Genomic DNA, 25,563 nt, shown 5'->3' with positions numbered 1-25,563 from the left:
CAATAAAAATGTGACAAACATTTGATGTCAATCGAAACCAAAAAAGGCGTGTTAATATGTAATTAATAAACATCATGTACCATGAAGACTCACAAATCAAATAAAAAGTTACCTTTATAGTATCGCATTGTACAAAAATACTAATTTATTTTTGTAAGCGATCGTTGTTTATTATTAAAACATTGTACCAATTAATTAACTCGATATCATTATTGTCACTATTTATGCCCAAGAACATCCTCTGTAGAGCATACGCCAAAAGGTTCCAATGGGATCGGTTGAAAGAGGCCTTCATATTTCGTCTTCCGATGGCCTTAACCAAATTTTTTGTCAACCGCGTGGGATAAATAAAAGTGATCATTCTGATATACATTTATTCTATTTTTTTATACCTTCAATAGACGAATAACATTTAGCAATTTGAAGTATATCTGAGCTGCTAGCAAATAGACTAGAATAGTACTTTAGCTGTACGTATAAACAGTGGGTCAGACATAAGATATTTAAGACCGTGTATATCACAGCGCCCAGCTGTGTCCCGGGATACAAGAGTTAATAACCTACTTTGCGTTATGAGAATCTTAACTAGAATTGCGCATGCAACACTCAACTTTGTTGTAAAGTTTTAAGATTCAATTTATCTTGTACAATGTAACGGGTTTGCCTTCCTAATCAGACTTAGGCTTAAATAGAATTTATCACGGCGCGTAACAGGTTGAGAACATTTTTCGTTCAAACGTCGAGAGAAATCTTTTCATGGTTTACTAAATTGCTTTTAGCTTTTCCTTAATGTTTCGTAGAATGTAAAATAAAGACTAACTGAGCAATGTGGTAAAATGAAAATTTGGTAATATACTCAGACCTGTTTTTGTGTAGTGGATAGGAACTGCAAAAAAAAATAATAATTAAAATCTCACTTAACTAGAAATTGATATTTCATATAATCATTTTCCTTCGTAGTCTCCATCTGCAACCATCAAGTCGGTGATTAGTTTTTTCGACGCGATTTTCATTAATAATGAAACAAAAAAAAAATACAAAAAAGACCCTACGATGTTCGAGTATGCAATATTTTATTAAGTGAGCCTTATTCATTACAATAAACTCTTTACACTATTCTTCTTATTTCGCTTCTTTATATTCTGCCTCTTAATGGTATAGAATTATTCCATATTTGATATTTAAAGTTTTGAAAATTTACCTGTCTCCCTTTCGTTCTTTTTCTTGTTATATCCCCTTATTTCTAAATTAAGGACTTTAGTAAGTAAAAATAATAATTTCAAAACAAGAAATATATTGTAATGCTTTTTGATAGTTGCTGGATGCAAACCGCGACTAACACGGGGATGAATGACATGACTTGGATATTATGTAGTATTAGCAGTAGGGATTAATATTTATAAATTTACGCATAATATATAGTTTAAATTGTTTATATAACAAAAAAAATTGGTGTATCTAAGAAAAGGACCAATATTTAGCCACTTCCGCAGATGCAGTGGTAGTCGTGCAACAAAGTACACCGCCCGCCAGCCCAGTGGCTAAATATTGGTCCTTTTCTTACTTAGGATGGACTTTCGCAAAATAACGCTTGATTCCATTAAATATTGGTGTATCTGTTTGTAAAATTAAAATAAGCGCTTTTTACGGTATTTATACCAAAATTACATTTTTTAGTTAGCATGTTGGTGTGTTTGTTCCGGCTAATTTTTGATATGGCTGGACCGATTTTGACGTGACTTTAACTAGCATATAGCTGACATAATAAGGAGTAACTTAGGCTACTTTAATGTTAAAAAATCTTCAACTAAAAAAATTAAATAAACAATTTTTTTTTCATTAAATAGCACGTGAACAAAGTGGGGGGATAAGTTAGTTAATAATAATGACGTGCTCAAATATATTTGGTACACGACGTAATCTTAAAGGAAAATACATAAATGTTAGTAACCAAAAATTACATTTGGTTTACATAGAAAGTTGCATAGTGGAAATCATAATAATGCAGTACTTGAAATGTCCTTACTAGAGTTTGGTACAAATTGGATCGGAAATTGCTTTGCAACTAATGTACGTGGACGGTGTATTTTCAGTGTTTATTTCAAGATTATATTATACATTTATAATTTTTTCATACGTTATTGTGGTAAAACATGTGAAGAATTCGAATGAAATTCAAATAGCATTACACTTTTATAATTTTAATTCGAAAATGACAGAATCGTTTTTATTACTTTCAGCTCCTATCATTCGTTCGCTCTAAACATCCATTCACTCGTTCAATTTTCATACGTTCCCTTTTAACATTTTAAATTAACTTTTTGTGTACAATTCTACATCGGTGATTGTTTCTCAATTCATATTTTTATCTTTACTTCTAGTGCACAGATTAAATTTGTAAATTCCGCGGTTTTGAAGAAACAGGCCGTGTAGAGTGCTTAACCTTAACCTTCTTTATAAGTAGCGAAACTCGACGGCGCTATGTTCTACTGTATTACCAGATTAGGAGAGCGTCGCGATGTTAAATGACTTAGGCGGGCGCTAAATGAAGTGAGCAGGCAAGCGCCGCCGATAGGAGACCTCAGCTTAACCTGCTACTCTATACCGGTTGAGTATTCTAACTCATAGGTGTCCGAGAAGACCGAATCTTATCTTGGGCAGTTACCTGGATAACAATACTACCACTTAGGAACGCTTTTATTAGCGCTGAGAAAAGAAATGTAACATGATTAGATATTGGTGTCCCTTGCATACGAACTGACCTGGTTTCAAATGAGGCTGGTTGTTTAAGTACGTGGCTTGGTCTTAGGACGGCACGATATTTTAAAGTATCGAGTGGGATCCTTTTGCAGGTGGCAGCACTTATGGTTAAAGAATCTTTGCCCCAACACAACCAAGTTGTGCCTTTATATGCGACTAAAGCGCCAAGTGCGCGAAGCAATTGATAATTGACGTTATCTTTTGATGCTAGCCGAACTAATAGCGTTCCAACATATGTAGTAGAAAAAAGTTAAAGCGTATAATTTAGAACTAGATGAATAGTTCTGATCTAGCAAATGAAGTTTCCGCAAACCTTACAAATGAAATACAAATTATCAAAACGCGGCATTGAAATATAAACCTTCGTATTCAAATCTAAAGTCTACATTTGCGCGTGGCCCGGTTTTGAAGTCTGCAATCATGCCTGGTCTGAATTACAACTAGGATACACTACAGTGCAGTAAAACGTCGTATTTATTTGTTTCATTTTCAACTCTGCGGCTATTTACGAATCTGTAGTTCGTGCGGTTTATAGTCGACTCTTGTAGATAAGTCACTAATATTGAATTCGTATTATTCGTTGACTAGCTTTTACCTGCGACGATGTTCTAACAATTTCTTTATTAAACAGAAAGTAGTTTTGTACTTAATGTCATTAATTACGATAATATACAACAAAAGTGTCCGTGAATACTAAATATTTTTTCCATTCAAATAATTTATTAATAAGCTATATAAAACTTTATATTGAGAACGGATTTTATATTCATACAACAGTTATTAGAAATTTCTTTACGATCGAATGAGGAGATCGGTAGACGAACAAAATTAACCGACATTGCGGTGCAGATTGGCAAGGGAAAGGGTCAGGCCACATAGCGAGCATAACTGATGGCTTTGTACCAGCAAACGCAGTCATCTACAAGGTGGGCATAAGGTCGGAGTCTTCGGTAGACACTGAATGCAGGCCGCTTGTAATCGGTCGTATTTGATGAGTGAGCACGCATGATAATAATAGTAATAAGTGGAAAATTATTAATTATTTAAATAGTTCCTGCTTTACCTTGGAACGAGAGGTTCCTTAAAAACAAGGCCATAAAAACCATGGCCATATAGGAAATCTATGAGAAAGCAACATAAAAAAAAAATCTATTTAATTCGTAAATTTCGCATTCGCCGTCATCGTTTCTGACCATACACTAATATGGCAAAACATAGGCCTCGCAAGATATTTATGGCTGGGTATACTATTATTCTCCCAGCCCGCTGATAAATGCGTATGCGGCTAAAAATGCCAAACATTGAGTGGCACTAATCGGTGTAACATAAGTCCTGAAGATGCCCTGTGGAAGGGTGAAACACGTGTTGAGTAATTTGGCGGTGGCGGTTGTGTGATTCGCATTGTCAGTCATTTTCAACTGTCAATTGACCAGTTGAAATTGACTCTATGTTTGGCTGGCAGGCGGTGCATTTTATTGCATGACTACCACTGCATGTGCGGAAGTGGCTAAATATTGGTCCTTTTCTTACTTAGGATGGACTTCCGCGAGGTATCGCCTGATTCCATTAAATAAAAAGTATTTCGAAAGGGGTCACGTTATTTATTTATTTTATATCTTAATATTTCTTTCAAAAATAACTTTTCTATTCCGTATAATGCAGTTTTGGTAAGAATTATGATGAACTTATTATAAATAAAATATAATTTGAATGGGTAAAGTCGCTATTTGCGCTTACCAACGTAATTGGTGATTAATTTTTATTTATATAGATTTAGTAATACTGGTTACATCGTGTGATTTTAATTTTGGAACGCGACTTACGTTCGTTTCAAATATTAAAAATTATAAATTCCCTTTGTGCCAGTTTCCTACAGATATTCCAATGTAGGATGCGGGAACGGTGAAGTATCCAGCGTCCTCCGAAGATTTAAACAAGATCAAATGCATACATTATTTAGCAGCAACGGAGCTTTACATTTACCTCTTACCGCCCTTACCCCTATAGCTAATTTTATATAAATGTTGGTAACCAGACAGATGGTCCATGCAGAAAACAATTACCGTATTTAATAATGTTGGTTTTGATTGATCGTGTGATTTTGATTTTCGAATGCGACTTTCGTTCTTCTGAAAAACTAAAAATTATAAATTCCTTTGGTGCCAGTATCTTGATGCATAATCTATAGTACATATAAAGTTTACGCCACCTGAATCTGTATTTCGATGAACAGCTTCAGGTTACAACAAATTCAATTACAAGCTAAGTTTTAATGTAATTGCACCGAAGTTTTAAAATTTTTCCTTGTCTTCGAAAGTAACAGGAATTGCGCAACTTTCAATAAAGTTTTCCTTTGTGCCAGTTCGTGACGTAGTGAAAATTCTTTACAATTGTGAGGTCTCAATTCCAAGTTAATGGTTACGGTCATTTTTTATTTATTTCATTTGATTTTTATTGTTTTTCGGTGTATATTAGATAATGAAAAATTAAATAATTCATACAGAGATAAAACAAGGTGAAAAAGAAATACATATAAAAATTTAAAATACATATTTCAAAGTATAATACACTTGCACATATACATACAAATATGTACACATAAATCCATATAAAAATATTCTTTACTATACACACATACATACAAATCTATTTATATATTAATGTACAGATTTTTATTGCTTCTTTTAGCATTTATGTGAGATTACGGCGTCTCATTTTAACACAATTTATTTCAGGTTTGTGTTTAGCTTTTGTCTTATATTTAACGTTCTTATACAACAATTTTTAATGTGAAAACAGTACGAAAGCAACAAATACTTGCCTTACTTATATCGTTAAAGTTAAAGTCCAGTGGTTATTTACGGCAAAGGAAGGTAGACGGAATTATTTAAGACAGCGAAAATAGAATGTTATCTTAGTTTTTGCAATTTTTCTGTCAATAAAAACCTTACTTGATCTTTTCGAAAACTTTATAAAACGAGTTCTTGAGTTTTGTTTTAAAATTTGGTGATTACGTATTTTTTATTAAGGTATATCAGTTAGGTGTAAAAGGTTCAAAGGTTCAATTTGCTGTCGATTACTTTTTAGTAATAAAATAACAGGAAGCTACGTATATAATCCCTAAAATATCATAGAGTAGTAAAAATTTTTAATGGAATCAGGTGTTACCTTGCGGAAGTCCATCCTAAGTATCACAGTATCAACTGCGGCTGGCGGTGGCTGTTGTGTGATTCGCATTGTTTGCCGCATACGCATTCATCAGCGGGCTGGCGGGCGGTGCACTTTGTTGCACGACTACCACTGCATGTGCGGAAGTGGCTAAATATTGGTCCTTTTCTTACATAGCAAAAATCGTCTTTTTATTTGCAGATTTTATACCAGAAGTTATTAGTTTGTCCTATTCCAATAGGAAAAATAAATTAATGTATATTTCAGACATTACTTAATACAATATCATTGGAAACGTTAAAAGTAAAGGAAGGTTTTGGTTCTATTTTGGTTAATTGCGGCGACAAAAAACCGGTAGACGTAGCTTTTTTCTCTGTTGATGTTAATGCTGTTAGCCCTAGGGCTTTTAAAGCTTCATCGGTACTAAGTTCACGGAGCGGAAGGTTCCGTGAACTAGATGTCAGCGAGGGTAGGCTAGGCCCCCCACTAAGTGGACGAACGACATGGTTGAGATCGCGAAGAGATCGAGAGGTGGAGGAGGATTTACCGACTTCTCGCAATTCCCGCCAGCGCAAGGCCAGTCGATTCTGGCGATTTATGGGTAAATCCTTTGTCTTATAATATCGTCTCGGCTGAAAAGAAGAAGGAGACAAATTGTAAATAAGTGTGAAATCTTTTTAACTTTTTGCTATACTACGCTTTTACCTCTTTATAGCTTTTACACATATAACCAATTAAACTGTGTAATTCTTATATCAAAAAACAAATTTTTGATAGTTTGTTTTTATTTATTTGTTTGTTTTAAAGTATGCTAAACTTTATACGCGACGTGCTACAGTCGATATTCAGTTTATTTATTCTGTTTTTATGTAATGTCACGAAAAAATAAAACATCTTTAGAAAATAATAATTTGCGTGCTGACTAACACTTTGCATAAACGGGGTCAGTTATATTGTTTAAAATAGTAAGTCTAAAAGAGATTTTGTTAATTTAAATAGTGTTTCATTTAAGAAAACAGTTAGTTATAAAGAATTGATTTTTTGTTTTGTAAACTAAGTTGAGATGCTTATGATGGAGTAAAGAGAGTTTGTTTTAAATTATAGAAACAACGCAACTGGGAAGACACATACTAAAATCAGATATGTAAAAGACGACAAACAACGACGAACAGTCCTATTAAAATATTTGGAAGAAGCCTATTCCCACCAGTGGACGTCCCATGAATTACCGAGAGATCGCCGGTGTTACGGTACCCTCAATCAGCGACTTCCTGCGGCCTTGATCATTTTGAATGGTCCATTAGGGCGGAGGCCTATCCATGCCGTGACTACCAGTATATTGTCGCCACTCAAGAACGTAACGGCCCCAAAGGCATTTGAAGCAGTTTCCAACCTACTAACAAAGAACATCTTTCTCTAAAATTATTGCTACTAAAATTTACGTTACGGTGCAATTCCAATTTTATTGAAAAAATGCCCAAATAAAGTTTGTAGAGGTGCAATTTATCTCTACTATTTAGCTAGTGAACTCGATGTGTAATGTAATGAAATATTAATTTCATCTAAATACAACTTTGCAGGTTTGTATTTCACGTCTATCCTAACGTCCGTAGCACGAAGTGATTTATTCAGTGTATTGTTGGCCGCTTTTAATTATTTAGACGGACGCAACGGGCGCGCTCACGGCTACAGTTTACTTTTACATACGGTGAAAAGAAAATTAAAAAGAATTTTTTGTTATAAATATTCTTTAACGTCTTACCCCGCCGCAGGAGGCATCTGTCCAGCGCGCTATGGCCCCTTGTCACTTCAACTTGCTAATCCGCTGGACTATGTCAGTTATATTTAATGGAATCAGGCGTTACCTCGCGGAAGTCCATCCTAAGTAACAAAAGGACCAATATTTAGCCACTTCCGCACATGCAGTGGTAGTCGTGCAATAAAGCTCTGTGTTTCTGTGTCTCTCTGACTCCGTGTTTGGCACTAATCGGTGTAACATAACTCCTGAAGATGCCCCGTGGAGGGGTGAAACACTGTAATTTGGCGGTGGCGGTTGTGTGATTCGCATTGTTTGCCGCATACGCATTTATCAGCGGGCTGGCGGGCGGTGCACTTTATTGCACGACTACCACTGCATGTGCGGACGTGGCTAAATATTGTTCCTTTTTTTTACTTATGTCAGTTATCTCCGTTAGTCTACGGAAATCCCCATTTCTAATAAGAATAGCCTTATAATAGTCACCAGAAGACGCTGGTTACAGCCCGCTTGAAACCGGTTACATTGGAATTCTTCAGCAGTGTCCTATGCCAGAAATAATGATGAAGAAATATTTTTCACGGTTATTGTAAATATTTTATACACGTTAAAAATTCCCCAAAAAAAAAAATTCACAAATCATAGCTTGCGGCGTATCTCCGCGCCCAATTTATTTTCAGTGGTGAACGTGTACACGTCCATTCGAACAATTTTTATTTCTCACGAATATTTGATAATTGGATTTGCAGGGTTTTTTTATTTTAAAAAATTGAACAGGTTTTTGTAATAAAAAGGCAAAAAAGATGGAGTAATTTAAATTTTCCATATCGTAAAATAAGGGATAGTAATGCTTACAATTTTTAAAATATACCGCAGTACGACGAAACTTAAAGCGGTGGTGAAAATTGGTGAATAGTAAATTTATAAAATATATTCAGTGCATGGTAATTTTGACATATTAAAAAAAACGCTAAAATTCCATTAGATAAGCCTTTCTTAATCTTTTTGATAAATTGAACCCTTTTTAAAAGTCTCTTTTATTATGGAACCCCTGATCTGTCTCCCAATTAAAACGACAATTATTTAAAAAAAAATATTCCTTTTCTTCAAAAAGTAATAACAAAAAATGTTGGGAAGGCACCGGTAAAATTCGTGACGTCGGACTGTCGTATTTGCACTGGCTATACAGATAAGTGAATGGAATTTAGCCGTTAAATTTTTGTTACTTTTTTATGCTACTTCCTTGAATGTTACAAAAAAGTACATAACTTTTGAAGAACCTGAATGATCTTAGAATACAGTTTAGGATATGCTTCAGACAAACCAAAAAAAACGCATTGTTTCTATTGATTCATTGTTTTTTCTTTTGTTTTTCGATTATTGTCAAATATTTGACATTTAGGAACAGGTGTTTTAATTTGCTCTGTGCTTCCTTTGATAAAATCATTAACTATTATTTTAGCCTAATGCGAATTTATAAAATAATAAAGTGAATTAGACTAGATGTTTTAGAGTAATACGCTTAACAACACAGACCATTTTCCAAACTTTTTTATGCCATTCCTCACCATAGGCTTTCTAAAAATCTTACGCACCCCTATGTAACATACATAATTTTTTTTGAAGTGAAAGGGTTAAACTCTACTACTACTGCTCTACTACTCTACTACTATGGGGCTGGGGCCCACTTTGAAAAAAACTGCATTAAACGATTTAATATATATGTAACTAATAATAATAATACTTGAACATTTAGTAGCAAAAATCGCATTTAAAACCAATGCATATAAAAAGCGTATTACATTCACACAGGTAAGCATTAATCTTATATGCAGCCACTACATAACGTGTTCTCATGGGAAATCAACGAGAGAACAGCTACTTCTCATAAACATCGAACGTGTTCTTGATACAGTATCACATTAGTACAATAATGGGGACTTGAACAGAAACGTTATTTACAAAAATACGATGTATGAATGCAGCTTATCTCACCTGGGTAAAGAAAGTTTATAAAATAGACATAAAGAAGTTCGGTAAACTTTGAAGCATTAATAGTATAACTAAAGGAAGTTGTCGATAATTATAAACCACTCTTGGAGTGGTATTTAGTGATATTGCTCGACAACCGAGATGCAAAACTTTGTTAAAATTTAAACTAAAGGTTCTAGGACCAAAAAATATGTAAAGCATCGAATCCGTTGTACTATTGTATTATCGTCATATGATAGTAGTAACACTAAGAATAGTAAATAAACACAAATGGTAGTCCAGCGGTCCAGAGGACTGAGACATGTGATCATAAGTTACGGGTTCGATTCTCGCGATACAGTCGTATGTATAATTGATACTTTGTACATTAAATATATATGATTGTCAGTGCTCAAAATCTTTCCAGAGGATGTGGGGCATCGACCTCTGCGTACTATAATCCCATACTGCTATCGGTAATCCACCTGCCAACAGTAGCGATTATGGTATATGCTCCACTAATATCTTTTCGTGAGGCTTATGCCTTGCAGTGGGCATCTATCTATATTTCTACTTTTATGCATTTGTTTATTATGTATAATTAAATTGATATGTTATATTATATGATAGTAATAATATTTATTACGTATTTTAAAATATATCTTCGTTTACACACATGCCTAATTGTTATCTCTGCGCTATTTCAATTTGTGTTTATTATGAAAAAGTGTAAATAAATAAACAATCTTAATAAATAGTTTTGGGAATTATACAAAACTTTGCGAGTTACAAAAGAGTGCTTATTAACATGTTTATTTTAGTATTTCTGTTTTATATCTGTATGACTGCATAATTAAAGAAATAATATGAAATACTTTTAGAGCGAAATACATTATGTTCTTACTGTCAAAGACGAAGAAAATGTTCGTTTTATTCATGTCTAACTTTGTCAAGGCTGTCTTTGATGCAAAGTTTTGCTGGCAATTAGTACGCGAATACTTCCCTTTGGCTTTAACATGCCAAGAAGTCTTAACTGCAATTAAATAGGCTGGAATTTGTAATTTGCTTAAGTCGATACCGGCGGCTTATTTCGATTCTATGGAAAGATTTTGCCTTCGGGATCATTTCTTAATAAATTAATAAATAAACATCAAGTTGTTTGGCGGTAATTTTGATATACGAAGTTAGCTTCGACACAGCTCCCGATTCGAATCTAAAAGACGTAACAACGTGACCTTTCGCAAAAAAACTAGATATAGAGATTCAACTTACCGGACCTCCTCAAGAAAAAGATTACTGCAGAACTTTTTGAGGAGTTAATCTGGCACATCCTCTAAAATCATAAGGCATTCGAGGACTTTAAGGTCATAACCAAACGAATTGGCTAGCTAAAGTGGCAGTAACTAGGATACATATCCTGTAGAACAGATGCCCGCTGAAAATCATGGAATGGAGAGACATGGTGGACAGTCAACCTTGTTAATGTCTTCGGAGGACGCAGGCCACTTTCAACTAGTTCTAATAAAAATCTATGAAGAAGGCCTATGCCCGTCAATAGATATACGTCTGAAGTGATGACTATTCAGAGTGTCCCATAAATTAACGTCAACTCGAAATCCAGCGAGACGGCCAGTAGTTGCATCCCAGTAAATAAATATAAAAATACGACACGTGTAAAAAAAGTATTGCTATCAAAATCTGATTAAATTTTATATACCCTGGGTGTATTATATGAATCATATTGTATACACAGACCAAAAAGAATAATTTTAAAATTATTTTATTTTCATGTTACAATGTTTAACTGTAAATTAAACAGGCATTATTTTTTATTACAATGTCATGATTTTTAAAAAAGTAGTTTATGTTAACTTAAAATGATTACCACTTCGAACTATTACCGGCCGTTAAATACGTGATATACGTTTTATTAATTAATTATCTGCGGTTAACCTAAGCACTCGATTTTCGCTTGTCTTTAATTTATGGGACACCACAATATCGCTAGAGTTCACAAATGGTGAAAAAAAATACCTATTTTTTTAATGTGTTAATGTTAATTAATAGTTTTTTTGTGGTCGATAATTACAAAAGCAATTTCTCTAAGAAAGCAAGGTTTAGTTTCGGCTTTAAAATCACAAAGTTAATGACCAAATTTCACAGACAAATCACAACAACACTTGTAATAGTTGTACAGTACAACACAAAAGATCAAAATGTGTATTTGTTTAAACAAATATATACAAGTAGCTAAAATTGCAGTGAAAATTATAATATATAAAAGCAATAAAAATATAATAAAAATATTTTATAATGAATAAAGCCAATTTTTTTTTTAATTTTTGTCTGCCTGTTTGTTCCGGCTAATCTATGAAATGGGTCGACTTATTCTGACGAGACTTATACTGGCAGTTAGATGATATAATAAGAAGTAACTGAGGGTACTTCTATTAAAAAAAAATTTTTAGACGAAATAAACTAAATATTTTTTTTAAAATTCCACGCGGACGAAGTATCGGGTACAGTTAGTAATGGGTATGAATGTACTCTCTTTAAAGAATAGTAAGAAAATAATTAAATTCATTTGCGTATAGCGAAGCGTGTTACGTTACAATTAATTATGAAATAGCTTTTAATCGACTTTTTTTCCAACGCCGCTGCCGTCCATCTCACTTCCTTGTAGGTTTAAATAATAATAAATTCATTGCTGAAATGCTATTTTTGTAGTGCTATATTTTATGTTAAATAAATTTCCTTAATAATTTAACTTAGTATTTCGTATTATGAAATTTAATGTTGCGTAATGTTGAGGGAACAATAAGTAAATTTTAAAATGTTGTTAATGTATATAAAGGGACTTCATTGTAACAATATAAATCACGAGTCTCTGGAGACAGTACTAGGCAGATTTTAAAGGTAAGACAGTAGATAGCTTTTAAGAGAAACGAGACATATTTTTTGAACAAGTTTTTTTGATTAGGAACACACATAAATTAAAAAAAAATTACTTAGCATTGAATTAGAAAACCATTGTATAGTTTTATCATCATCATCATTTCAGACATAGGGCGCCCACAGTTGGAGTTGGGCCTCCACCATAGATTTCCAGTAGGATCCATCTAACGTCTTTAAACAATTCTAAAAAGGTCATCTGTCTACTTTGTGGGAAGGTTAGCAACCTTCACTCTAAAGCCTTAAAGACCCGGCGGCTATCTGTTCTGCGCATTAGTGTCTACTGTCTACTTCAACTGGCCAATCCGCTGATATACTACCCTACTTCTCGAATAGAAGTCCTAAATAGCCATCTTCAAGGCTCGTTGAAAGGTTTTTGCTATCAACCATCACTTTTAACACACATTACTCGTAAATCTTTGTCTTAAGGCATTGAAGGATTTACTGTGCTCTGTTATTTTTACATGTTATATCGGTGTCTATACTCCTTGGCGTCGCAAAGGCTGCAACGCTATCTTGTACTTAGCGTAAATCAGTAAAGTGTGAAATTTTCTAAATTTCTGAAAATAATACATAAAAAATAGTGAAAAGGAGTTTACTTAACAGATATCATTAGTAGGAAGTCAAGTGGCAAGTTAATTAGTAGTAGGCAGCTACTTGTTGCGGACTGCTCGGCCCCGCGTCGCCTGCCCCATGTCAAATTCAGGGCTAGCTCGGCTGCATTATTTATTTAGGCGCCCAAGGCCGACACTGTGATGTTGCCAGCAATAAAACGCCTGCGAGGGTAATCGTGTTTTTAATTAATACATTTCGTGTTTAATTTTGGAAAAGTTTTTTTTTTTAATTTTACAACTGCTGCTAGTTATATTTATAATAATATATTTAATACAAGTATTCTTTGTTTATAAATGAAACCTTATTTTTTATGGTATTTTTGGTGGACTTTAAGTGTTGTTATACTCTGAGAGGTAATTAGAACAGGAGCAATATGATAAATCACATTTTTATTAGTTAAACTCTGTAGAAAGTTGTTACTACTTAGAAAAGGTGACGATAGTTGAATACGCATTTGACAATTAGCTATTACCTTCATTCGTTTGATAATTCACACGCCTTACGTAGACTTATTTTTCATTTAACTGCCGCATCGGTTAGTACTTATTGGTTACGAAATTAATTTATTTACTTTTCATTTAAAATATGTAAAAATATTTGTACTGAAATGCCAGAGGCTCATAACAATACAAATATTTTAATTAAGAAAAGGACTAATATTTAGCCACTTCCGTACATGCAGTGGTAAACGTGCAACAAAGTGCACCGCCCGTCAGCCCGCTGATAAATGCTCATGCGGCAAACAATGCGAATAACACAACTACCATTGTTAAATTACTCAACACGTGTTTCACCCCTCCACGGGGCATCTTCAGGAGTTATGTTACACCGATTAGTGCCAAACACAGAGTGAGCTCACTCTGTGTTTGGCACTAATACGTGTAACATAACGCACTTTGTTGCACGACTACCATTGCATGTGCGAAAGTGGCTAAATATTGGTCCTTTTCTTACTTAGGATGGACTTCCGCAAAATAACACCTGATTCGATTTTTATGTAATGTATATCAAAAAAATAACATTATTTTCAATTCGAATTTAAAGAAGGACCTTCTTCGTTAACTATATTAGTCATCATCATATCTGTAAATAGACGCCCAGTCAAGGCATAGGTCTCTTCCAAAGATCGCTACGTTGACCGGTCTTTCACTGACCTAAACTATATGTCGCCGGTCTACCAACTATATTCAACATCCATCAAGTCAAAAGTTTTTGTTACACAAAATATTGACGTGATGATCAAGATGTTCTTTTGAAATACAATAGTGCATACACCTGGCAGTGGGCGTATAGATGCTGAAACAAGAACGAGGACAACGATAAATAAAAGTCCTTTTGTTGTTCTTTATTAATCATGTATTAAAATGACATGTATCATTGCTTGCACAGAAATCGTAGTCAAGTTATGATAGGTAATAGAAATGTAAAGTACACATTTGTTCACGTAATTAGTTTATATTCAGTTTGCAGGTCTACAGAACTACGTCGGTATAATAAAAGCATACGTAATTAACCTCCGTGAGTTCGATAACAAGCTGTCAATTCAACGGATGGAATAATCCTCAACGTGAATTATCTAGAGAAATTTTCTATCGTTCAATTTCACGATACTCACGTAGTAAATATTTATTTGAATGAATAATAAATATTGACTGTGCATAGGTTTTTTTTTCGGCAAAAACTAACACAATTGAAGTTAAATCTGTATACAGGGTGGTTGTTTATAGGTGCAAAGCTTTAAGGGGGTGAATGTTATATTTGCTTGTAAATAATGTATTGATTCTCGATTCCGAATGGCTCTTGAATAGCGACGAGCTGGTAGATGGCTTTGGTAACTTTCCCACTAGATGGACCAACAACACAGGATCGCAGGACGTCGCTGGTGCGAATAGCGTAGGAATGGTCATCGTGGCAATTGTTGGTAGAGACCTTGAGAGCCTTGAAGGGGGCGTCAATCAGCTGAAAATAAGAAGTATTGAACGTATTGATAAATATATAAAAATATTAGAGTTATTTCAGTAAAAATAATAAAAAATATTGATAACATAGTACGAAAAAGCGTTTTCAAATTTCGAATTAATACGATACATATTAAAATAAATTATTTTTACTATTTATCGTAAGTTTTAGAGAAATTTTAATTAATTTAAAAAATTTCGAGAGATCACTATATACATGATGATTTTTTAATACTATTTAATGTACACGATAAAAATAAACGTAGTTGTACAATAGTAAAGAATAACGCACAATGGGCGGTTTTATCACACAAGGCAATTTCTTTTAGACAACCATAGTACGAGTATGTAAACAGTAGAGGGATAAGTAACGGGTACATATAGATGATTGTATAATTCTAAGGTGTAAAAGCTTTAAAGTTCTATATATCATTCTGTAAATAAAATATAGCGATTTTAATAATATTTTTATTAAAATTAATTATTTTGGTCGAGAATAATACATAAGCATTCTGTTCTGTAATTAAATTATAATAAATAATATATATATGTATGCATGTATTAATTTCCTTCCTGTTACTTTATTCATGTCTTCTATTGAAAAAGTAAATCCTAACTTTTTATTAAAAGTTAAGGTTACGAACGTTACTTGTTGTATTATCTGTGTATGACTATAGTACGTTTTTTTAAGTAGTAACAATTAATAAAATTCATACGTTAGTACTTGTTAAAAAGAAACCTATAATATTGTAAAAGAGTTTTTAGTTATATTAAAACATGAAAATTATTCGCTCTGCTATATTTGGTATATTGTAAAATTGACCACAAAAATACTAGTTTGTGTTAGGAGTCTGTAAGACAAGAGTGAATAGGTTTCTTCTAGGCAAGCATGTATCATCGTATACCTCGTCAAATACTTCGCCTGTAAAGGATAAAAAAAAGTTTTTGCGGGCGCTTTTGAAATCGAATCCTTCTTGAAATCCTTTTACATTTAAGTTAAAGAATGTCTTTTCTTCCATTCTTCTCATGATGTAAACTAGTGGACCCTGTAAATTATCTTATATGAATAATTAAATAGGCGAGAGATGTAACAACAATTTAAATAGAAGCTTTAATTAATGCACCTTATGAATATAGATAAAAAAAGTACATCGTACATGCGCTCGAAAATGGAGTGTACGAAATTAAATTTTAATCTTTGTACCGCTGCAGATTATGCAAAGTTAATACATCCCACTGGCACGGGTGTGCGCCATTTTTATTTGTTTTTTATTACACACTAAATATTCTTTACTGCCAGCTAACTACGATAGAGGAAGAAAATGAAAAAAAAACATTGCGGTAATTTAATGTATCCCGTTCGAAATCTGAAAATTATAAAACGTTAATTAAAGTGGTCTGAAAGTGTAAAGTAAGTAGCTTGTTTCTTAAATAAGACCTACGAAGGTGTTATCTAATCTATTTATGTACATATAATTAACACCTTTTTGCTCCTTGACATTTATAGCTTCACTGAGTTTAAATTAATGAAGCATTTAGGCTAATTGGACTGAAAGTGGGAAAAAATCCTTGAAAAAAATCCTTCATGGGTCCGACTGTACAAAATTATAAAAAGTTCTCACAAGATATCTAAGATCATCTTTTTATTAGTTTCAAATTTGAAATAAAAGGCATATTATTAAATAAATCTTGTTACAGCATTTAAGAGTTTTTAGTAAATCTAAATATGTGGAACTTAGTTTGTGGATTCATTTGCACGGTTTAAATTGTAATGTATATATCAAAAATTATTAAATTTCATATTAAAAAGAAACTGACGAGTTTCTGGCCGGTTTTCAGTTGATCAGCATTCCGAGCCGGTGGTTGCTTACTACTTATAAAGGTAAAATAATCGACGATTTAAAAGCTCATTTAAATGCCCATTTGAATAAAGATATTTAAAATTAGAATTTTAGAAACATTTCACTATTTTTTTTACTTTAGTAACGATTCTGGGAACAGCAGAGAAACGTCGATACATTATTTACCATACAGAAAAAAATTAAGATATTATCAAACAATCTCTCAAGTCCAGATGTAACGAAATTGCAACGAGATCAGTCAGTAGCTGTCATGGAAATGATCGTTCGATGATTGATGAGCATGATACAAGCTCGCTTTGTCAGTTTGGTCACGCCCTTATACGTATTTCTACAAGCTCTTTTGATTCTTATTACTTAGACAATAAACATGAAATTGGTATGAAAGAATGGGACAAATTAATCAAAATTATTTATGCCAGTCACACAGTTATAAAATATCCAAAAAGACACTACAATAAGTCAGGTCTGTTGCGCAGGAATTTAAATATTAGTAGCGTTATAAAATACGTAATACTGAGAAGCTAATAGTTCGCATTAAAATAAAATTAATATATTTAATGGAATCAGGCGTTACTTTGCGGAAGTCCATTCTAAGTAAGAAAAGGACCAATATTTAGCCACTTCCTCACATGCAGTGGTAAACACAGAGACTCTGTGTTTACCACTAATCAGTGTAACATAACTCCTGAAAATGCCCCGTGGAGGGGTGAAACACGTGTTGAGTAAATTAACGCTAGCAGTTGTATAATTCGCATTGTTTGCCGCATACGCATTTATCAGCGGGCTGGCGGGCGGTGCACTTTGTTGCACATCTACCAATGCATGTGCGGAAGTGGCTAAATATTGGTCCTTTTGTTACATAAAATAACAGTTGACAATAAACTGCGTTAACCTTGTCAACAAGCTGGCTGTCGCTCAACGAGCCATGGAGAGGTCTATGCTAGGAATTTCTTTACGAAATAGAATCGGGAGTGAGAAACGAGAGTAACGGAAGGCTACATATACTATAGCACGAAGAAACGATGGCCGCTGACGCCTTTGTTAAGGTTTTGAATTGTTTCATAGATTTGTAAGCGCAGTGTAGGATGTCCAATTTCGATATCGACAGATTACGGTGTTGAGGTCCTCAAAAGGCACTGGATGCAGGCCAATTCCAATCGGTACTATTCGAAATCTACTAGGGAGATTTATGTTTATGTGAACATCCAATGGATAAAATGATAATTTATATATATACCTAATACCATAACATAACATCTATTTATTTTTTTGACTTGCCAATTTGTCTTAAAAATATCAGAAAGTAAAATATGTTATATAAATGGCTATTATTGCAAATGTAATTATGTTCTATTATTTTTGACGTGGTCATTGAAAATATATATTTTCCAAAAACTTCACCAAGCTGCATTATTTATTTTATTTCTTAAAATTCTTTTATTTAAAAAAAAAAAAGTAAAACGTATTTCACTGGCTAAAATTAAATTCTGCTCACGGCCTACGGTATTATTTTAATATAATGAAGTTGTATAAAATATACATGCGTATATTTAAAACCATATGTTTGACGAGAAAGTAATAATGTTTATGTAGCTAATATTTATTCTTTATTACTAGCTGTCCTCTGTTCGCCATGTGAGTTAATAAACGTACTCTGAACTCCCCTTGGCGATAACATTTCGTAAAATCAGTTCTTAGCTGGCGTCCACTCGAATATTTCTACTAAATTAAAAGTATCTTAATCATATGGTTCCAAAGACATCGTGACGAGTCAGACGAATGAGAGTGTGTATATATATATAAATAATATTATTGGTTTTATAATTAACTCTCATATTTCTTCCACAGTCCACAAAAGTACCAAAAAAAAATTTTTTTTTTCATGCTAATTAGTAGTATTTTCTTTAATGATTCCATATTTAAATTACTGTAATAACGTGTAGCATTCGCTCGGTTTATTTAACGAATAAAACCTCGCGTTGAGACAGTTTAATTCATTGCAATATTCAACAATGTACAAAATCGAAACCAGTAAGAGAAAAATCATGCCATAATCTTATATACGTACAAACAATAGCGTTTCACATGCGTATGTTTTTACAAATATTTTCTTACAATAACTTCTCGCTGGAATCTACTTTTAAGTTAAACTTTTTATGTACGTATGGATGTGTTTTAAACAGAAACCTTCTGAACAACAGAAGAAGAGAAGAAGAGAAACAGAAAAATTTGAGTTTGATAGTAGAGCAGACTTTTCATATTGTTTAAATAACATCTGTGAAACGTGCATAGAAGACATCAGTTTGACACGGCAATATAGCATATTCATTACATGGTATATAGCACTAACAGTTTCCGCTGCGGAAATGTCGCGCTATAGAAACGGAAAATTGTCGTGTATTCATAGATATGATATCCGCTTCTGCCACATTCAAAGCTTCCTGTATAATTTCATGCGCTTCTTCTTAGTCGTTTCAGTTTTACTGACTGATAATCTGTTTAACTACACGCTTTATATTACTCCGAGCTACCTCGCTTGCACATTCATGCAATGCCTATTACCGCTCAGACCTTATTCAGCTACCTCATTAGAGATATGCCACACACCTTGGCTTATACGCTGCCTTGTACCTCTAAATCCCATAGTTAATTTTAAATTTATTCACGCTACCAATAAATAAATATTAATTTACACTTATTTATATAATAACTTGTCTTGGCCACCATTATTTCAGCCGTAAGACGTTCACTGTTGGAAGTAGGATTGCATCCTCAGTTTTCAGATAACTTAAGAAAGTCAGCAATCCATCTTATGGATGGTAGGAATACGTAAGAGCCCAATTGCGAATTTACGATTTGATGATTTGATACAGAATGCAATAGAAACTAATTTTTATCAATAGATATCATAGGGAATCAATATTAACGCTTAAAATACGTCAAGTCATTTCAAAAAAAGGATTTTAATTTAAAAAAAAATGAAAGAGATAACAATTTTTAGAATTTTTACTTCATAAAACAAATCCATCGTCAAAATTTTTGTTCATATTGTATCATGACATTTTAATTCAAGTATTTTAATCTCAAAATAACTTGCTCCGTGTAAGATCAACACGGTTATAACCTTTGAAAAAATAAAGGGTCAAATTTGACTAAAATATACAAGGCGTCATAGAAAATATGTTCGACGAAAATAACGAACACTATCTTATATGTACCTGTTAAAGTTAACAAAGCTAAACATTATTTCAACATTTAAAACATTTTATGGATTCGAAGAGTCGAAAAATAACGTTGATTGAAAATAAACATTCTCGATTATTCACGGCTTTATATTGACCCCTTTAAGGCTTAAACATCTCTAACCAATCACCTGTATAATCTGAGCATCTTAATAAAAAAAAGAAAAGAAAGTTTTATACCTTTAATATTTAATGTTTCAATATGATTTTGATTTTATAAAGTAAACAGTAAATCTATTTATATACTTTACCTAAATCCTTAAATCAAAAAATAAATTTTCGTTTTAACCGGTCCACCGGCTGCAGATGTTAAATTACCCGCAAGTTATTGCTCTAAGGTCCGAACCCTCTGCTTTTAATTTAAGCGCTTGGCTTAAAGTATTATTTTGTAACATCCTGTACGTTTTGCCTTTATTATATTAGTACCGCTACACAGGGGCTATTAAAATGCTTGTGTCGCTTAGCCAAAAGTGACATGTTCGGCAAGTAATCTATGATAAAAGTTGACTTATAAAAAACTGGAACTAGTGTATATTCCTATCATAACAATTACTTTAATGATTTCACTAATCATTTTAAATGCTAAACTTTGCGAAAAACATAGAATGAATGTTATTCAAATGCGAGTATATATCCGTTAAAAATAGTGACACTCAGGGAAATACTACGTTTCTCTTTAGTAAAAGTACTCATATTGTCTATATGCCAGGTTATTATGCTATGAAGAAGATATAAATAAGAAAAAAGCGGCCATTTACTACGGGAGTGTAATAAAATAATAAATATTATTACAAATTACCAATGTCTGATCTTCGTTGATTCTTTTTTATTAATTTTTTATTCAACTGAGTGGCGCTCAATTGCAAGACTACCTTCGCCTAACAGCGCGAGGCAATCTACTATCAACGCCATCTATTAGCAACTTCTGAAGTTACAGCTTTCTGACAAATATATAGACTATTGGAAGCATTCAAGTGTTGTTAGCTCTGTTCGAAGGTTTAAAAAGTGAAGCTCATAAAAAGAAGAGGTTAGAATAATGTTTGGATAGGTTAGGAAGAGGAGATTGGTCGATTTCGATGAACACCGATTCATTGCTAAGGCAGCCTTAAACCTGCTAGGCGAGTCATCAGCCCCGAGCGCCGTGATGGTGCTTCTCTCTACAACGTGATGGTACGGCACCCGTACGGCAAAGGCAAAGAATTACGAACGAAGTTCGTCTGGTGTGTAGAGACTAGTGGTTGGCTGTTAGAGAGATCCGAAATCCTTGATTAAGATCATGATCGACCGTCACCTCGCACACGCTCACACCCCGCTCTGCTAGAGCGTGCGTGGCGTGCGTTACGGTAGACGATCGCGGCGATGATACGTTAAGGGCCGCCCCGAAGTCGACTTCCATAACGGAGACGTCGTCCGACACATTTTACGGATAAGAAAGAGAAGGAGAGTATCCGATTATTCGAAAAGATCCTCTCCGCTGTGGCGTGTCGTCGCGTGGCGCGGGTGTGTGCGTGTCGTTGGTGGTGGTTATAGAGCAGCCCGCGCGGTGTGGTTTGGTTTCCGCGTTCGGTGTAGTATCGTTTTGTTCGAATCGCTCGTTTTCTAAGAAATCTATAATTTTTTTTGTTGAAAAAAAAAATGAATTCCGAAGAAACACACACACAAACAAACGAACACATCACCACACGAACGTGTACGAAGTTACGTCTCTGCTTAGACATGCGGTTTTGTCTTTTCATATATCTCACCTCCTTAAGATTTATTTTTATATATACAGAGTAATTGGTTATAGATTCAAAAGCTTCAAAGAATAAATGTGTAGCTCATTTACTGTCTATTAATGTATGGTTTAACCTATCCTAAAATTAATTGTTTCAAAATGATATATAACGTAATGATAACATGGTAAGTAAAATCGTTTCCAACAAAAATTGCTACGTTTTAAAATAATTCCTATTTATTATCATATTCTACAGACTTTGTAATGTCAAAAGTTGTTGGCTTGTAGCATTCTAATAAAAAAATATATAGTATATTTCAAAATGGTTACTTTATACGGTTAAAGTAGTAAGAAAAAATTGTTAAAGCTTTTTGAAGCTTTTCTGACGTAAAAGCTATTCAAACATTATTTTCAGTTGTCCTTTACCACAAGTCCTTTTTTTTCTTCAAATAATGTAGACATTAAAATGTCTTTTACATGTACATTTTAAGAAAGTGTAAAATAATATTATAAAAGAATACAAAGGGTATGCGTGCGAAACCTCCTCCATTTTACTAGTTATGTATAATAGGCGATCGTGATAGCAATGCGGCGAAAGTGCCACGGAAAAAGGTCAAAGCTATTTAGCGTGTAAATCGTTATAGCTTTTTAATGGACGATAATTATTTTTAACAGGATACAATAGCTACAGACTATTATTTAAAAAGTTATTCAAATTTTTTTCCACTGTTTAATGTTAGAACTTTTAAGGAGTGTACAAAGATCAATGGATTCTATAATGAAAATAACATTTTTTCATTAAAACTGATTGTATGTATAAATGACGGATTGAATGCTATTTAATATTCTAAATTCAAAATTCAAAATAATGTCGTTCACTCTTTTATGCATTCTAAATTAAAAAAAAAATACTCATTTCCTTCTATCATTCGTAATTAAAAACATATTGTCAATTTCTAACTTGTTTAATCGTATATGTTATTAAATTTATGAATTAACCCTTGTCAGATGTTTTCGATAAATTATTTGTAATAATTGTATATAAAGTTGTACACATTTTCATTAAGCTCACACAGGTTTTTAAAATTAAGTCAAAACATTTAGGAGCAATGATCCAAAATATCTATATAACTGAAAGTTTTTAATATATTTTTCTTTATATTTTACAAAGTGAAAACAACTCTTAATTTGTCTTTAAAGTTTAACTAATTTTCCATTGTCACTGCGCGAAAGCACTGAAACATTTACAAAGTAAAGAAACTCACTTGAGCCACGATACACCGCGACAAGAATGCAAAGGAAATTGGTTTAAGTGGAACAGCTAATAAAATTTAAATTCGTTTGCACTTAAAAATGCTATTTAATAGAATGATGTATAAACTTTCAACCCGTAGATAAACGTCGGTTTTATTTCTTTTTATTTGCCTTTACATTGGATTTAATTGTCTGTTCTTTCGCTTGTACCTTTTCTGTTCTTTGACATTTACAGTTAATTATTTCTGCCACTATTGCTCTATGTTTTGTTAAACAAGGTTTTTTTTTTTAATTTAAATGACTTAACTTAGTTCGTTACTGTCAGCTTTTCTGCTAACTTAAATTGATGATTAAATTAATATAGATATATAACCATTGATTCGTCATAATTGATTTACCGGCATCTTAAGTATTATTAGGTGTGCTGTCATATACGTGTGCCATTATATCTAACTTCAACACACGTATTTTGTACTTTTGTCATATAATTTTAATAAATTTGTTTTTTGGAATATTCGTTTGCGGGATTTAAATACGTATTAAGTTGCGGCTTGCGTAATATTTAAAATTTCGAACAATGGCTCGAACTATCAAGGAGCTTGGCCGTATATGTAAGTCATGACAAGCATGTGAAACGTTCCCAATTTGATAGAAAATAAAATCAGATTGAACTCATCTATAAGGCATCCTTCAACTTAAAGCTACAAGGGTTTCAAACGTACCCTAATTTCAAATTTCGAACATTTCAAATTTCGTACAATGGCTCAACTGTCAAGGAGGTTAGCTACCCTTGTAATATAAAGTTTAATTAGATTGAATTGACGTGCATTTCGACACATATAAGGGTTTCTTTAACAAAAAGTATACATTTAATTTTAAAATGTTGGTCAAAGTTTTCGTCGTTTCAGCCCATAGACGCACACTGCATGGCAAATGCCTCCTCCAAAGATATCTATAAGGGGATGTAACATAACCGCCATGCCCGGCAGGATGGTTGGTAATCGCGGTATTATGGTACGCACAGGACGGTGCTGCCTATACTCTAGAAAGATTTTGGGCAGTGACAATCCTATTTATTTAATGCACAAAGTATCAATTATATATACGATTGAATCCCGAGAATCGAACTTGGGACTTACGATCGCAACCAGTCCCCTATCACAGGGCATCTACTCATATCACTGTCATAGATATATCATGTAGTCAATACTAAAGATATTTGAAGTAATTTTTACGCTATATTTTTTTCAATACATTCTAATGCAAGTGCATTTTCATAGTAAGTTTCTATTAGTGTCAACGCATGAAAAAAGTTATTTTCACGAGCTCCCGGATCCATTCGATAGATAAGTATAAAAGTCTTATTAAAATATACAATTAAAAACCAAACTCAAAGACTAAAAATATGTTAAAAAAGTACTTTAATTAAGATCGAGCTATCTGTATGTAAAGACGATGAATGAAAGTCGCTTCTGTTCCTATTTGAAATGAAAGAACAAAAGAAAAGAGCTCTGTAACACATGCAGACATCACAACAGCATGGGTAACCTGCGTGGACGCACAAGATACGTGTTATATTTTATATAATTTCGATAACCTAATCAAATGTTTAATTTTAAATGATATTTTTGATATTATTTTAGAATCCCGTTCCAGAAATAAGTTGATGTTGGCTGCACTGTTATTATACCTCTCGCTTCTATCACAACCGCATTTAAATTCATTATGAACGTTTACCTTATTTGTTAGTATTTTTTCAGCTTAGTTGTGTGGTTTTTAAGTATATTTCTTTTATCAGTATACGATTTGTTTAATTATTACTACATGATACAATGTCTACACAGACATAAATAAGTCAGGCCTAGAAGACGTCACCGCCATGTCCTCTCGGTTTTTACATTTTTACTCATTTAACATGGGTTATATTGTATATTATGTTTGAACTTCTTGACCAAATATAATAATTTCTCAAAGCATTGACCTTGTTCTAAATTTCTCGAGAAAAAAGTGTAAACATTCGCAGTAAATTACCGGTTGTTAGTCGTTTACTGCGCCTTATCACGAAAATGTCGACATCCCCTATTCCAGAGGGCAATGAACTATAACATATTGAAGGTAATAATGTAACACATCACGAAACATTTACTCGGGTTTACAAAAAAGTTAATGAACTCATTACGTTTTTTATTTATTTATTTATTAAATGATTTACAATGTTTTTAAAGCACCTTATATTTAAATATACAAAACATACAAAAGTAAAGTTTATCGTGAAACATACATACACGAAGACTTAATTATATTTACT

General features: G+C 33.1%; 1 protein-coding gene across 1 annotated transcript in view; it reads left to right on the top strand.

The window, feature by feature from the left end:
- Trpm (transient receptor potential cation channel, subfamily M) overlaps positions 1-25,563 on the top strand; it is a 268,334-nt gene that overhangs the window by 102,661 nt on the left and 140,110 nt on the right. The gene's annotated exons all lie outside the window — the stretch shown is intronic.

The sequence above is a fragment of the Battus philenor genome, unplaced genomic scaffold, assembly GCF_028537555.1.
Source record: "Battus philenor isolate CCGP_79_NKW_IND1 unplaced genomic scaffold, ilBatPhil1.0.hap1 SCAF_19, whole genome shotgun sequence".
NCBI classification, from domain to species: domain Eukaryota; kingdom Metazoa; phylum Arthropoda; class Insecta; order Lepidoptera; family Papilionidae; genus Battus; species Battus philenor.
The sequence above is the reverse complement of the archived record's forward strand: the minus strand, read 5'-3'. Positions and strand labels throughout refer to the sequence as shown.